The sequence below is a fragment of the Hemitrygon akajei genome, chromosome 12 (genome assembly GCF_048418815.1).
Source record: "Hemitrygon akajei chromosome 12, sHemAka1.3, whole genome shotgun sequence".
In the NCBI taxonomy this organism is placed as follows: Eukaryota; Metazoa; Chordata; class Chondrichthyes; order Myliobatiformes; family Dasyatidae; genus Hemitrygon; species Hemitrygon akajei.
In genome coordinates, this window is record NC_133135.1 from 73,848,693 (window position 1) to 73,866,732 (window position 18,040).

The 18,040-nt window shown below is 39.6% G+C and overlaps 1 protein-coding gene across 1 annotated transcript in view; it reads left to right on the forward strand.

Moving 5' to 3' along the window:
- The window catches only part of LOC140737212 (potassium channel subfamily T member 2), an 879,580-nt gene that overhangs the window by 721,031 nt on the left and 140,509 nt on the right, over positions 1 to 18,040 (forward strand). The window lies entirely within an intron of this gene.

Consider the following 18,040-nt stretch of genomic DNA (forward strand, 5'->3'; position numbering starts at 1 on the left):
GAGTTGCCGTTTAGCGCCATCATCACTCTGCTCAGCCTCCAAGTGTATACAATATACAATCTGAAACTCTTATTCTTTGCAGTCATCCATGAAAACAGAAGAGAGCCCCACAGAATGAGTGACAGTAAAAACATTAGAACACTAAAGCCGCCCATTCCCCCCACTTGCACAAGCAGCAGAAAAGCATCGAATCTTCCCCTTCCCCACTCACTTCAACAAAAATAGCATCAGCAGCTTCCACCCATCAAGCAAGCAATAGCAAAGCCTCCAAGAAAGACCACGATCTGCAGTACAACAAAAACTAATTGTTCACTTGATAATTTGACATACCACAGGCTCTCTCTCCCCCTAATAAAGAGACAGAGAGGTGTCACTCAGCAAGAGGGGAGACATAACCAAAACAACTCGCTGATTTACAGTGTTAAAGTCTGCCGCATCACTTTTTTCCAAGTTCTCCGATGCAAAAATCAGCAACAAACTTTCCTGCACCAATGAGAGATAGAAAGTGTGCGATTCGCTGAGCGCAGAGACCCCTACAGCTGATTCATTGTTTCTGTAATTCCAGTTTCTCCCAGGACACTTCAGGTAAGATAGACTTTGTTCAGGAAAGTTTTCATGATCAGTACATTGAAGTCCCAATGAGACAGTGTGCAATACTTGATCTGCTATTAGGGAAAGAGTCAGGGCAGGTGACTGAAGTTTGCGTAGGGGAACACATTGCATCTAGTGGTCATAATGCCATTAGTTTCAAAGTAAATGTGGAAAAACATGGGGTGGATCCATAGGTTGAGATTCTAAGTGGAGAAAAGGGCTGAATTTGATGTTATCAGAAAGAATCTAGCAAGTGTGGATTAGGATAGGCTGTTTTCTGGTAATGGTGTAGTTGGTCAGTGGGACGCCTTCAAAAGTGAAATTTTGAGAGCCGAAAACTTGTATGTGCCTGTCAGAATAAAGGGTAAAGTTAACAGTTTTATGGATTCATGGATTTCAAATATATTGAGGCCCTGGTTAGGAAAAAAATGAAGGCATAGCAGGTATAGGCAGGTAGGAACAAATGAGGTACTTACAGAATATAAGAAATACAAGCAAACTCTTAAGAAAAAAATCAGGAGGGCTAAAAGGAGGCATGAAGTTGCCCAGGCAGACAAGGTGAAAGAGAATCCTAAGGAATTCTACAGATATATATAGAGCAAAATGATTTCAAGTTACAAAATTGGTCCTCTGGAAGATCAGAATGTTAACATTTTAGATGGGCCAAAGGGTCTATTTCTCTGTTGTACTTTTCTATGACACTACCTCTCAGAGTTCTTGAGATGAGAAAACCAATGTAGAGGATGTAATTTAGATGGGTAAAATATCTTTACACACTGTAATTTGTCCTGTCTCTACGTTGTTACAACTGGCTGTTTATGACTGCAAGCATCTGGTTTGACCAACTGCATCCGCATAGCAGACAGTGTGCCAGAAGTGTAATTAACTTTAACAGAAGCAGACAAGCCATGAAGGCTAGGTCAAGCTAGCAAAGGAATAGCAATTTTTGCATCTGTATTTACCCAGGAGATCGACACAGAGTCTATATAAGTGAGACAAAGCTACAATAAGGTGACAGATTACAGAGGTGGAGGTTTTTGCTGTCTTGAGGCAAATTAAGGTGGATAATTCTCCAGCATGTTCCCTCACACCCTGTGGGTCATAAGTGCAGAATTTGTAGGGGCCCTGGCAGAGATATTTAAATCATCCTTAGTGTCAGGTGAGGTACCGAAGGATTGGTGTGTAGCTGATGTTCCGCTGTTTAAGAAAGGCTCTAAAGTAAACCAGGAATTACAGGGTGGTGAGCCTGACATCAGCAGTGGGAAAGCTGTTGGAAAGTCTTCTAAGAGACTGAATATATGAGAATTTGAGATAGTCAACATGGCGTTGTGCATGGTAGGTCATGTCTAACTACCGGGTAATCTTATACATTTCTTCAAGGAAGTTACCAGGAATGTTGATAAAGGCAAGGCAAAGGATGTTGTCTACATAGACTTTAGTAAGGTATTTGACAAGGTCCCACATGGGAGGTTGATCAGGAGGTTCTGTCACTTGACATTCAAGATGAGGTAATAAATTAAATTAGACAATGGCTTTGTGGGAGAAGCCAGAGAGTGGTAGTAGATGGTTGACTCTCTGACTAGATGCCTGTGACAAGTGGAGTGCCGCAGGGATCGGTGCTGGGTTCTTTGTTGTTTTTCATCAATATCAATGATCTGGATGATAATGTGGTTAACTAGATCAGCAAATTTGTGGAGGACACCAAAATTGGGGGTGTAATGGATATTGAGGAAGACCATCAGAAATTGTAGCAGGATCTGGGCCAACTGGAAAAATGGACTGAAAAATGATGGAATTTAATGCAGACAAGTGTGAGGTGTTGCACTTCGGTAGGACCAACCTGGGAAGGTCTTATGTAGTGAATGGTAGAGCACTGAGGATTGCTGCAGAACAAAGGGATCTGAAAATACAGGTACTTATTGGTACATATTCATTGAGAGCGGTATCATAGGTAGCAAGGATCGGAAAGAAAGTTTCTGGCACATTGGCCTTCAGAAATCAAAGTATTGAGTACAGGAGATGGGATGTTATGTTGAAGTTGTATAAGATGTTGGTGAGTACTAATTTGGAGTACTGTCTGCATTTTTGGTCAGCTGCCTCCAAGAAAGATGTAAATATGGTTAAAAGAGTACAGAGAAAAGTTACAGGGATGTTGCCGGGTCTGGAGGACCTGAGTTACAAGGAAAGATTGAATAGGTTATGATTTGTACCTTGGAACATAGAAGACTAAGTGGAGCTTTGATAGAGGTGTACAAAATTATGAGGGCTATAGATAGGGTAAATGCATGGAGGTTTTTTTCCACTGAGGTTTCGTAGGACTACAACTAAGGGTCATGGGTTAAGGGTGAAAGGAGAAAACTTTAAGGGGTACATGAGGGAAACTTCTTCGCCAGAGTGTTGTGAGAGTGTGTAATGAGCTGCCAGTGCAACTGGTGCATTCGAGCTCAATTTCAACATTTAAGAGAAGCTTGGATATGTACATGGATGGCAAGGGCAGGGAAGGTTAAGTTCCAGGAGTAGGCAGCTTAATTGGTTTGGCATGGACTAGATGGGCCAAAGGTCCTGTTTTTATGACTCTACTTCTCACATTTCCTGGGATGAGAATACCAATGTAGAGCAAATCATTCAGATGGGTAAAATATCTATTCACACAGTGATTTGTCCTATCTCTATGTTGTTACACCTGGCTGCATATGACTGCAAGCATCTGGTTTGACCAACAGCATCCACATATTGGACAGTGTGCCAGAAGGGTAATTAACTTTAACAGAAGCAGACAAGCCATGAAGGTTAGTTCAAGCTAGCGAAAGAAGATTAAGTCGTGGAAAGACCAATGCATTTGCAAAAACAAAATGTTTATTCAGTACGGAGAGCACTCAGTGATCAGCTTATACAGTATATTTTCTCTTTAGCTTAAAAAGGATTCAGTAATTTTCAACTCCTGCTGGGACTGTATACAAGGCTGATGTAAATCAGAAGAACAAATTGCTGAAATATTTTTGTTACTAAGATCAAATAACACTCGTGTTTATGCCAAGAGTATTGGATGTATTAACAAATAAGTCAAGATGATAACTAATTCTTACTGTCTAACAATACTGTTAACAAGAGTAATTGGGCTAGAAATTCTAATAGGCATGGAAATACATAGTGAAATTGTGCTTTGTTACATTAGATTTTAAAATGAATTACCTGCAAACATCTGTAGATGAAAATTGGCTACAACTTTATTGAGCAGACAGACAATCTATTATAGTTAATTATATAATAACAGATAGCAGGGCAACAAATTATTGGATGAGACAAGCAGTAAAAATGGTAAGTATTTTCAGATTGTCATCTCTTCTGACTGAGATTTGCCAACTTCACCCATTTTAGACCACAGAAGCCTTTATTTTATGTATTAGTTCATCTAACGATGCCTAAGGCAGGCTGATTTTGACTTCCACACTGACTGGCAACTCCTACAATGCCACTGATTCTATACTATATCAGTCTCTGCTATTCCTTTTGGATTCATCAGCTCATGGAAAGTGAGAGCCTGCTGCGTGGACAACAGCTTGCTCTCCACATCATGCTGTCCTGGCGTAAGTATCACATAGACAGCTGGGACGCAACAACTGTGGTTGACCTTGACCCATGGTGAGCCTCAATCTAGTTATGGCCAGTCTAGGGTCTGGATAGACCCAGAACAAAGATAGTTTTACCATTACAGCATAATATTTCTATATAATTTATTGGTTCCAAACAGATCATTTCGCTTAACTGGCTCTGGTTAGCTATGACTTGCTTTACCCACCTTCCTTAATACAAGGAAGAATCCTCTCTAAATGCATGATTTTCGTTATACTCCAAGTAAAATTTCAGTCTCAAAAATAGCATGCTTCAATAAAAAAAAATTCAATTAGCAATGCCAGCTGGTTATTATGCATAACAGATTTCATGATGTACAATAAATCACTGAACAAAATTATTCTGAAACAACATTAGTGCCCAGCTGAAGATGTTTTGCTGGGAACCACATTGCAGTCTGGAAGTCTAGATTCATTATTTTCCTCGTTGCTAGTCTCAGCGATTAAGCTACTGTGCATGTGTGGATATATTCTGATTAAGGCTTTTTGTTTATCACCTAAATACAAGGGAGGTAAAACTGTGGCCCAGAACCTAACATGATAGGTTGCCTGGTGATCATTTTAGCAACATTAAATGGCAGTCCTTTTCTAATAAAAACAGGTTAAATGCTGCCCTCTTCTTAGACCATGAGTGAGTGTATTTTATCATCTGATATGTGAAGAGTATGGTGTATCTAATATTTCAGTATTATTGTAAATATATTGTTTGATTAAGCATTTTTTGTTTAAATAATTAATTACGGGGTTATATGTAAAAGTATGTGAATGTCATACTTCATTATGCCACCACATCATTAGCAAGCGCCTCACTAAAGAATTGGAAAGTACGGAATCTTACAAGAAAACATTCAAAAGCAGCTCCTAACCGAAACACAACTCACACTTAAAAGTGCAATTGAAATCACTGTGTGGATGGAAACAGGAGCCAGAGATACAATTGAGTTGTAGTTTCTGGAGTTACAAAACATAACAAAGAGCCATGGGTGGAGGTGGTGTGAATTCAGAGCCCATGTTACATTCATACTTAATTACTGAGCCCATTTTCTGGGGGCACACAATATGCACCAACATGTTCTGCAAGATGGCAGCTGTTAAGACTTTTTCCTCGAGTGGAGGGATGGACTCAGAGACAGGCTGTGTGGTGGATGTTTAAACAGTATAGGAGAAGAGAGTATCAGTCAGGCACTACACTGAACAGTTCTTCCCAACCCTGATAGAAATCAAAAGGTTTTTCTTGGAATGCTAGTGGTACGTTATTCATTAGAAAAGGTTCCACAATCTTTAATGATAAAATTTCTCAAGAAAAATCAAGTAAATATTACCATTTTTCCAGGTGGTTAGCCAAGCCTTTGCCCTCTTATGCAGGCCTGGTTTTCTATTTAAGTTTGTACTGTTACTTTATCACATATCTGCATTCTATTATGGAACACTGATGACACTAAATGTGCATTACATGCAAATTAATAGCAGTGCTTTGACCCTAATGGTTTCTGTGCACAGATGTGTTTGTGCACAGACCCAATGATTAAATTTCACATCATGTACTTTGCTTATGGAAATGATGATCCTACTTGGTGATCAATTTTGCTCTTTCAGAATTGCAAAGTGCATATAAAAGTTGTACTACGTGACTAAATTTTTGGGCCATTAAGCTCTCGCATGAATAATAAGTTAACCGGTCTACCTTAATATCTACTAAGATTAGGATTATTGATTTATGTAGAGAGTATATAATTAATAAATTAAGACTGACCTTAAAATAATGGTAATTTTAGACAATAAGCCTAATTAAAAGCATAAAGCATTAATTACATTTGTGTTCTGTAGAAGGAATGCATATGAGCAGGTAGTTTAATTTGTGCATTTAAAAGAGGATTTTTGAGATTTTGAAGATAAAAAAACAGTTGTGGACACACCAATTTATCTTAAAAAATCTTCTTAAAACTACCATTGTTGATCAGGTGAATCTATTCTGAATTAATTTCTTTTCGGAATTATATAATATTATGGAGAACTTTGATGTTTGCCACGTAAAAGGGACATACATTTGCAGACCTGAAAATTTGAGTTGGGTCAGATCTGCCTGAACAGCAGGCCTAGGAATGCAACATGTTTAAACTTTCTGATCATTAGCACAAGATTTGATTATAAATCCATGCTTAAATGATTTATTATTCATAAATACGTGACTATCAGACAATTGATGTCATGAACCCTATTAATTTTCAGGAATAAGTAAGATCATCCATCCTGTGACACAGATGGATATTGAAAACTTCATCATCAGTTGAAATTAATTATCCTAACCTTGTAGGAATTTTCAAGGCTACATTTAGAAAGCAATATGGTGCTCTGAGGTCCTTAGCATGGACTACTCTACTTCTGCTTTAATGATAGCAGCATGTTTTCTTGAAGTCAGATGACTCTGTGATAGTTGCCAATCTGCTGTGCAGTCACACTTTAAAATGAAATCAGTAGATTGGTTTGAGACATCTGAGAATATTTTCCAGGATTTACATTATTATGGCTACAAGCTTCATCATGTTGGTACCTTCTGCAAAATGGTAGACAGATCAGGATTGGAGGCCTCTTTGAATATAAAGGGGCCTGAATTTATCAAGGCCTGAAAACCCTTGGAGTCATTCAGTCCTTCAGCTGGGGGCACTTATAGGGCATCCTGATGTTTTTTTTTTGTCTGTCTAGACCTCTAAGGTTTCAGAATAGTCCTCTGATCAGATAGAATCAGAAGAGCGCAAGCAGATTCAGGAGGGAGGATACTAGTGCCTCCATTTTTTATTGAGAAGATTCTGCAAACTCCTTCATCCAATAACAGATGCTGTTATTGACATTGCTCTTATGCGGTTCTAACTTATCATGACTGCTCACCAGGGATCAGTTTATGCTTTTCCTGAACCACTTTGTTCCTGGTCTCATTGTTGGCCAAAGAGCTGAGTTCCAGGAGTAACCTTCAGTGACATCCAAGAATCATTTGACTGAGTGTAGTATCCATGAGCTGTGATAACACTGAAGTTAGTGGGCATCAAGTTGAAAATACTTCAGTACTTTAAGTTATTCTCCACACAAGGGAATTGGAAGTCAATCATCCCAAGTCCTTATAATCATTGCAGTATATCCCCAGGACAATCGCCCAGGTCAAGCAAGCTTCAGCAACTTCTTCATTAAAATTTTTTCAGCCATCAAGTTATAAGTAGCAATGTTTGATTTTAAATTCAGTCACAATTCCTCATCAACTCATGTAGTTCATGTATGCATACAGCAATACTTGATAAAAGTCAAGTATGGCTGATAAAGAACAAGTAGCAAAGCTGCCACAGATGTACCAGAGAACGATCATCTCCAGCAGCAAAAAAAAACCTGTCTATCCATTTCATGACATTCAATGGCATTGCCATCTCTGAGACCAATATCTTGGAGGTCACCATTTACCAGGGACTCAACTGGATCAACCAAACCTATGCCAAGGTTACAAGAGCAGGTCAGAAACTGGGTACCCTGTGGAACTCACTTCATCACACCTTGAAGCCTTTCCAATATCTGCCAGGTACAAATTGGGAAGCAATACTCTCTACCTGCTTGGATGTGTGTTGCTACAGCATGGTTGACACCTTACAGGATAAAACAACTCATTAGATTTGTATTACTTTAACCTTACTGAAAATTCACTCCTTGCACTATCACTGCACAGCATATACCATCTTCACAATGCAACAAAATGGCACGTATAGACTACTTTGACTGTACCTTCCAACCCTGTGATCTCTACCAAAAAAGCAGATAAAGGCAGAAGAGGCATGGGGGTACCACCGCCGGGTTGCAACAGCAACTTCTATTTCACTGTTATAAGACTCTTGAGTGGGCCTCTTGTATGTTAAGATGAACTCTTGACCTCACAGTCTACTTCATCATCATCCTTGTATTTTATTGTCCACCTGCAGTGCACTTTATAACTGTAACATGATATTCTGCATTAGGTTATTGTCCTTCCCTTGTACTATCTCAATATATTGATATTTTGAAATTATCTGTACAGATGGCATGCAAAACTAAATGTTTCATGTATTTTGGTACATGCAACAATAATAAACCAATTCCAATTCCTTTTAAAATTATCCATGCTCCTCCTCGGCCATTGGGTCTAAATCCTGGAAGTCCTTCTCCTACAGGTGACAGAACCTCCACCAGAAGCAAATTAGTAACTTCAGAAGCTTTTGGAACTACAATAGATGTAGAAACTTTATTTTAAAATTGAAGTGCAACCTGTGACCACTAAAACAAAAGGTTTTGAATAATTTATCAGTGTGACAAATCTCTTGGGTTCCTGTGCTCATACTACAGCCATTTCTTCATCCTACATATCAGCTGATTACACTAATTGAAAATCCTTAATTAAAAAACACACACACATGCCAGTGTCAGGTGTGTTGCAGATTCTTGCTGTTTCTTCAGCCTAATTAAACACAGTACTTGATCAGTGAAGCTCTTTATCATGTGAAACAGAATCCACGAAGTAGTATTCAAGATATTTTCAAGGAGCAGTCCCTCAGAAAGGTGGCGTCCATTATTAAGGACCCCAACCCCAGGACATGCCTTCTTCCATTGTTACCATCAGGAGGGAGGTACAGGAACAGTTCCTTTCCCTCTGCCATCCGATTTCTAAATGAACACTGAACCAATGAGCACTACCTCACTGCTTTTTTAAAATCTCTGTTTTTGCACTACTTATTTAAATTTATTTAATATACATATATACATACTTACTGTAATTCAGTTTTCTTTCAATATTTATCTTGTATTGCATTTACTGCAGCCACAAAGCTAACAAATTTCATGACATATGCTAGTGATATTAAACCTGCTTCTGATTCTGAATTAATATTTTGCATTCTAAGACCTCCCACTTGGACCATTGAGCGACAGGAGCTCAATGTACATTTCGAAGTAGGTCTTTCTTGGCCATAGCTGCACCTTCAGGAGAAAAATCCAGTGGTCACCTTATAGACAACTAAATTGGAAGCTAACAGAATGTACATGCAGAAAGAAATGGGTGCACCAAAGCTAGGAACAGCCTATCTTATGTACATATTCCTTTGTGATTAGACAGCTAAGCCAGTGGATATAATTTAATGATTAACATGATGACACCCTACCCTCATAACTAAGAATATGGCAGTTTAGAAGGAAGGTGTACGAGACTGAACCTGGAAGAGGGAGAGGAAGGAATGGTCACAGACTGAACTAGATGTTGAAAGGATCCAAATTACTTAATTATTGCTGAGCATTCATTCCAGTGTTGGGATGCTATTATGTATACAGCCTGCTGTATAAAATGCATTTGAAGTGCTTGATAATGCAATTTAACAACAAAATTATAGTCTTGCTTTTGATTCAGTAAAATTCACTATGAAGGAATGTGTTGCCAGTCAAATGCTAAAAGTTATTCTTACAACAAAGCCTGTGGTGTAAAATAAAACAAGCATTTTCACATTGTTAGATCTATCATTAGGCTGGAACATGCTCAGCCTGTCTTCATATTAAGTTTTCCGCCCACGCTTATTTCATGAGCATTTTGACCTGATCTGGTCCCAATGGTTCAAACAAAATCAAGGCCACTCCCACAGTGGTCCCATAATGCAGGAGAATCCATGGGGAGCAAATTAGCCTCTGACAATAGACCACAAGATTCTGCCAAAACCTTGCATGCAGATTAGCGATCTTTAAAAAGCATTCATTTTGGTTTAAATAATTAGAATTAAACATTATTGAAGAAACAAATAATTAAAAATTTACATCAGCTAAAAGCCAAACAAAGACATTTATTAAAATAGGGGAGGAAAGTGTAAACCACTTGCATTTTCCATCTAGTCATCTGAGTCCAATGAACAGGCTGAGCAGATTAAAGCTACACTCGCTCAGGATGGTCACTGAACTCAGTGCTAAATTCATGGAGGAAGGGAGAGAGAGAGAGAGAGAGAGAGAGAGGGGTCAGATTTCACAGAGTTAAACAGCAGAGAAACAGTCACATTGGTTCACAGCATCTATGCTGACTGGCTTGCCTATCTGTACTAATCCTACTTGTCTCCATTAATTTAATTTCTTCTTCATGTCCTATTCATGCAAGTATCTTCTAGATGTCATCTCATTCCATATAACCAATTACAGCACGGCAACAGGCCATCTCGGCCCTTCTAATCCATGCCGAAGGTTTACTCTCACCTAGTTCCACCTACCTGCACTCAGCCCATAACCCTCCATTCCTTTCCTGTCCATATACCTATCCAATTTTTTTTTAAATTACAAAATTGAACCTGCCTCTACCACTTCTGCTGGAAGCTCGTTCCACACAGCTACCATTCTCTGAGTAAAGAAGTCCCCCCTCGTGTTACCCCTAAACTTTTACCCCTTAACTCTCAACTCATGTCCTCTTGTTTGAATCTCCCCTACTCTCAATGGAAAAAGCCTATCCATGTCAACTCTATCTATCCCCCTCATAATTTTAAATACCTCTATCAATTTCCCCCCTCAACCTTCTATGCTCCAAAGAATAAAGACCTAACTTTTTCAACCTTTCTCTGTAACTTAGGTGCTGAAACCCAGGTAACATTCTAGTAAATCTTCTCTGTACTCTCTCTATTTTGTTGACATATTTCCTATAATTTGGTGACCAGAACTGTACATAATACTCCAAATTTGGCCTCACCAACACCTTGTACAATTTTAACATTACATCCCAACTTCTATACTCAATGCTCTGATTTATAAAGGCCAGCATACCAAAAGCTTTCTTTACCACCCTATCCACATGAGATTCCGCCTTCAGGGAACTATGCACCATTATTCCTAGATCACTCTGTTCTACTGCATTCCTCAATGCCCTACCATTTACCATGTATGATTATTTTGATTAGTCCTACCAAAATGTAGCACCTCACATGTATCAGCATTAAACTCCATCTGCCTTCTTTCAGCCCACTCTTCTAACTGGCCTAAATCTCTCTGCAAGCTTTGAAAACCTACTTCATTATCCACAACTCCACCTATCTTAGTATCATCTGCATACTTACTAATACAATTTACCACCCCATCATCCAGATCATTAATGTATATGACAAACAACATTGGACCCAGTACAGATCCCTGAGGCACACCACTAGTCTCCGGCCTCCAACCTGACAAACAGTTATCCACCACTACTCTCTGGCATCTCCTAGCCAGCCACTGTTGAATCCATTTTACTACCTCAATATTGATACCTAACGATTGAACCTTCCTAACTAACCTTCCGTGTGGAACCTTGTCAAAGGCCTTACTGAAGTCCATATAGACAACATCCACTGCTTTACCCTCGTCAAATTTCCTCGTAACCTCTTCAAAAAATTCAATAAGGTTTGTCAAACGTGACTTTCCACGCACAAATCCATGTTGACTGTTCCTAATCAGACCCTGTCTATCCAGATAATTATATATACCATCTCTAAGAATACTTTCCATTAATTTACCCACCACTGACATCAAACTTACAGGCCGATAATTGCTAGGTTTACTCTTAGAACCCATTTAAACAATGGAACCACATGAGCAATACGCCAATCCTCTGGCACCATCCCTGTTTCTAATGACATTTGAAATATTTCTGTCAGAGCCCCTGCTGTTTCTACACTAACTTCCCTCAAGGTCCTAGGAAATATCCTGTTAGTACCCAGAGACTTATCCACTTTTATATTCTTTAAAAGCGCCAGTACTTCCTCTTCTTTAATCATCATAGTTTCCATAACTTTCCTACTTGTTTGCCTTACCTTACACAATTCAATATCCTTCTCAATTACTCCATGCTGCCTATATTTCTTGTAGATCTCTCTCTTTTTCCGAACCAAGTTTCCAATATCCCTCGATAAACATGGCTCTCTCAAACTTTTAACCTTTCCTTTCAACCTAACAGGAACATAAGGATTCTGTACCCTCAAAATTTCACCTTTAAATGACCTCCATTTCTCTATTACATCCTTCCCATAAAACAAATTGTTCCAATCCACTCCTTCTAAACCCTTTTACATCTCCTCAAAGTTAGCCTTTCTCCAATCAAAAATCTCAACCCTGGGTCCAGACCTGTCCTTCTTCATAATTATATTGAAACTAATGGCATTGTGGTCACTGGACCTGAAGTGCTCCCCAACACATACCTCCGTCACCTGACCTATCTCTTTCCCTAACAGGAGATCCAACACTGCCCCTTCTCTAGCTGGTACCTTTATGTATTGCTGCAAAAAACTATCCTGTACATATTTTACAAAGTCCAAACCATCCAGCCCTTTTTACAGAATGGGCTTCCCAGTCTACGTGTGGAAAATTAAAATCTCCCACAATCACAACCCTGTGCTTACTACAAATTTCTGCTATCTCCTTACAAATTTGCTCCTCCAATTCTCGCTCCCCATTAGGTGGTCTATAATACACCCCTATAAGTGTTACTACACCTTTCCCATTCCTCAATAACAGAAATAGCCTCCCTAGATGAGCCCTCTAATCTATCCTGCCAAAGCACCGCAGTAATATTTTCTCTGACAAGCAATGCAACACCTCCCCCTCTTGCCCCTCAGATTCTGTCACACCTGAAGCAACGAAATCTAGGAATATTTAGTTTCCAATCACATCCCTCCTGCAACCATGTTTCACTAATAGCTACAACATTATTTTTCCAGGTATCAATCCATACTCTAAGCTCATCCACCTTTCTTACAATGCTCCTAGGATTAAAAGAGATACATTTAAGAAACTGTCCCCCTCTTACTCTCCGTTTGTCCCTAATGGTGCATACAACTTTATTATCTTTTTCTTCCTTCTCCCCTACATCTTCAGTCTGAGCACTCCCCTTCTCTGTCACCTGCCTATCCTCCCTCACACACTGTCTACTAGCTTTCTTTATTTGTGAACTAACCTCCTTTCTCCTAGACTCTTCAATTTGATTCCCACCCCCCCCCCAAGCATTCTAGTTTAAAGTCTCCCCAGTAGCCTTCACAAATCTCCCCACCAGAATATTGGTTCCTTTAGGATTCAACTGCAACCTGTCCTTTTTGTACAGGTCACACCTGCCCCAAAAGAGGTCCCAATGATCCAGAAACTTGAATCCCTGCCTCTTGCTCCAAGCCCTCAGCCACACATTTATCCTCCACCTCATTCCATTCCTACTCTCACTGTTGCGTGGCACAGGCAGTAATCCTGAGATTACTACCTTTGTGGTCCTTCTTCTCAACTCTCTTCCTAACTCCCTATGCTCTCCTTTCAGGACCTCTTCCTTTTTCCTACCTATGTCATTGGTACCTATATGTACCATAACCTCTGGCTCCTCACCCTCCCACTTCAGGATATCTTGGATGCGATCAGAAACATCTGGACCCTGGCACCAGGGAGGCAAACTACCATCCGGATTCCAGATGCTAATTGATCTGTGTGGAAAAATTCACCATCAAATCTTCAATCTGTCCAGATAGCTCAAGCCTTCCAATCCAAGCTTTGTCTTTGTGATGCTTCTCTCTACATACTACAGTTTAATCATGTCCTTCCTTAGCAATGGAGGACAGATTTGAAAGCAATATTCCAAAGTGGGCCTAAGCAACATTTTATACAACTGTAACACAATGTCCCAATTCAGTTCTTTGACTGATAGAGGGAACCATGCCAAGTGTTCTCTTCACTACCTATGTCTGCCTCTGCTCACATCTTCTGAAAACAATATACCATTTGGTCCCTCTGTTCAACAACACACCCCACTTGTTTGAGTTAAATTCCCTTTGCCAATCCCTTGTCAAATTTACTGTTGATCTATATCCTGCTGTAATCTTAGACAATCTTCTTTATGGTCCACCTAACTGTTCGGACTTCTGGCAAGATGGTGCCAGTGACCAACGGTGACATCTTGCAGACAGCTTAGAAGACTACTGCATATTCTCCTTCTTCTAGATATACCCCTTCTTCTGAACTGCAATCGATTGCAACCTGTAATTTCCCTTTCAAGAATGAATCTTCTGGCCAACTAAATGATCTGGCACTTCAGCATCAGGTTTAATATCACCAGCATATGTCGTGAAACATTAGATTTGCAGCATCAGTACAATGTGATGCATGATAAATATAGAAAAAAACAACTGAATTACAGTAAGTATATATGTGTGTATTCAGTAGTTAATTTAAAATATGTGGAATCCCTCTGCTGCTGCAGTTTCCTGGGGGTTCTTTGTGCTCTTCACTCTCTCCATGGCAGTTATTGATATGTAGAGAGTGGTCGACCTGTGCCTTCCTGAAGTCCACATTGAGGCTCAGGTGGTTGTTCTTCGATCATCTGAGAAGCTTCTATATCTCCTCATTGTATGCCAACGCATCATTGTTAAGCATGCAAAGAGGAGGTTCAGAGGCTTTGCTAATGATAAGACCAACTACAGAGCAAACCTGATGATCCAGTTTGAGCTGGATGTGGCAGTGCAGTGTAAACAGAAGTGGGCTGAGCACACAACCCTGGGGTGCACCAGTGGTCAGTGCGATCGAGCTTGAGATGTTGCTGACAATTCAGACTGAATGGGGGTCTTACTGTCAAGAAGTCCAAAATCCAGTTACAGAAAGAGGTGTTGAGTCCCAGTGATTACAGGTTATCCACCTACCCCTGAGGAGTGATTGTGTTAAAATATGAGTGAAATTGTTGACAACATCCTGGCATATAAGACATTGTTTTCTAGGAGGGACAGGTCAAAGTGGAGGGCTGAGGATATGATATGATCAGTGGACTGGTTTGAGTGGTAGGCAAACTGGAAAGGGTCCAATGCAGCTGGAAGGGGGGATTTTATATAATCCATTACAAGCTGCTCAAAGCACCCGATGATTGTTGAAGTCAGTGCCACTGGGCAGTAATCCTTTAGCCCTGTTACTTTTGCTTTCTTGGACATTGGAATGATGATGGCTGCCTTTGAAGCCTGCAGGGACAGTGAATTGTTTCAAAGAAAAGTTAAAGAAGTCCATTAAGACCTCTATTAGCTGGGCTGCACAGTCCCACAACGCCTGACCAGGTATTTCTGTCTGAAATCCTTCAAGGGATTCTTTCATAAAAATAACCATGTTTTTTTCTCAGTTTCTTGTTTCCTTTAACCAAGAGATGTTATCTGAAGTTAAGTCTGCTGGATTTCAGGACATGAGTTAGATGTATACTGGTGTTACAAAAGAATGTTTAATTACATGTTTGCTACGGCTGTTTATTTTTAATACGGAGCTTATAAATAGATAATATTTATTTACTTGGAGAACAACTGATACTGATGGTGATGATGACGAGTTGATGATTTGGAGGATAAATGTACCGTGCATGATTTGAATCTTATAAACCAGAGTTGCAGTATGCTGTCTATAATAGATTACCTGAAGACCAAAGGTGAAGAATAATTATCTTCTGCTTCCTGTGCACTAAGGAAAAATACAGAAGAAATCTGTTGTTAAGTGCTTTTAGTAGCTTGCATGGAAATGCGATGGGAGCAGTATCAGGCATGGTCTCGACTATATTTTGACATGAAAAATGGTCACTTGAGGATGGTACTGGAAGATTGCACTGTAGAGAAAGCTCATCAAACATAAGAGATCTAAGCAATAAACTATGACAAAGGAAACAGAGAGAAGCCTTGCATTTACGCTGCACATCTCACAACCGTGTGTGCCTCAGAATCATTGAATTACTTTCAAGTGTGGCAGTTGAAATAAATGATCATGTTGCAGTGTTTTTGTTCTACACTATGACAGGCCTTGAAATAAATTGTCTGCTTTGAGACTCCGATGTTGGACATGTAAACAACGTAGCTGACTGTGTATAACAAATGCTTCACTACTAGAGATGGTGGCCTAGGAGAGAATGCAAATATTGGTTTGGAGGAAATTTGGAGAATTTTGTAGATAATATATTGTCCTATTTTTCAAGTGGCCTGTCCTATGATCTAGGTCTCAGATGCATGCAGGTTCTGATTTCTTGAGCTCCAAATATCCTTTTCCTCAAAGTCTATCCTGGTGTATTGAAGGTAGAGGTGATTTTTGTTATTTAAGTCAACCTTTGCCAAAAGGACATGCCTGAGGTGTGGAACTGGTTCCCAATTTTCAGGATCTTGCCATGGTCCTTTCCATCAGAGGGTATTGTGCACAACGGAGGCAGTTTGATTAACAACTATATCCTTCATGGAAAAGTCAATTAAGTGTTTCATTTTAAAAAATTACAAAATAATTTGAACATAGAAAATAGAGCGGTATTGCATAGTGCAGTTTCTTTGGCCCATGATGTTGTGCCAACCTTTTAAACTACAGAAAGATCAATCTACAGTAAAATTTCTCTCCCACATAACTCTCCAATTTTCTTTCATCCATGTGCCTATCTAAAAGTCTCTTTTGTTATGCCGTCGGCCCCCTCCTTTGTGAGAATCTCAAGAACCCTAGTCAAGGGGGGGTCAGCTGACCCAAAAGAGGAAGAGACGTGCTGAATAGACACAGGGAAATGGGAGAGAGAGAGAGAGACCACGTTCTCCCAAGAAGCAGAATAAAGGTGACATTGACTATTGTCTCATGGAGACCACGTGAAAAGCCCTCTGGCAAAGTGGGCTGGTTGAGAGAGAGATCGCATTACCTGCAACTTGATTGACACCTGCGATCCCGTGAAGAAGTATAAAGGAGGGTCTAAGGGGGGGGGAACCCTCAGACGCACCCAGGAGACACCAAGGAAGCACGATACCGATTCCTGTGGGAGCGGGAAGCCATTCTGAAGGAAGCCACGTGCATTAGATTCCGAATTTCGAATCTGTGGCTAGAACCAACGAAAGACTGCTTTTAACTAACAACAGGGAAGTCTGCTCCCCTGATTCCAAGGATTTGCTCTGCCAAGACGACGGGCAAGTGTTTTATCTTTTCTAAATCATCTCTCTCTCTCTCTACAACGTGAAAACCCCAGTGGTTCCCAAAAGGGAAAAGCCTGCAAACTTCTGAGTGACTCTTTATATTTCAATTGGACTCAGTATTACCCCTAGACAACTGTAGAGCTTATTTCTGATTGATTATGGTTACACCGGTGTTTTAGATTGAGTTTTGACGATGTATATGATCTGAATGTTTTGTATTAACCATACGTTTGTGCCCTTTTTGAATAAAACGTTTGAAAATAGTAGCATCCGACTCAGCTGATCCATCTATCTTTGCTGGTAAGTTACCTGGTTACGGGGTTACGTAACACTTTAATGTCCCTTTTGTATCAGCCTCTAGCACCACCCCTGGCAGTGTTTTTCAGACCCTGTGTGTTTATATTAAAAAAAACTATCTCTGAATCTCCCCTATCCTTTCCTCATATCATCTTAAAATTATGTCATTGCCACCCTGGGAAAAAGACATAGGTTCTCCTCTCTATCTATGCCTCTCATCATTTGATTAATAAGAACAAAATATTTGATTTATAAATGGTGCTGCAGATTGATTTGATTGGCCATTAATTTCTGAAAAAGTAATCAGTTGCATTCAAAAAATGAACCCAACATAACATTTGTTGAAAAGATGATAGGAATAAGTATATTTGGAACATTTGTAAAACTGATGTAATGCAGGGCATATATTTAACCAGATTTTGACACTAACAGAATTGATTTTATTGGTTTTAGTACATTTATGTTTAATTGAAAATATGGAAAATCGTATGTCAGTATGTTCTTAGTTTTACATGAATGAATGAAATTCACAGAGAATTCCTATAAAATGTAACATGCTGTTAAGTGAGTAGAACTATGAAAGATATTAGG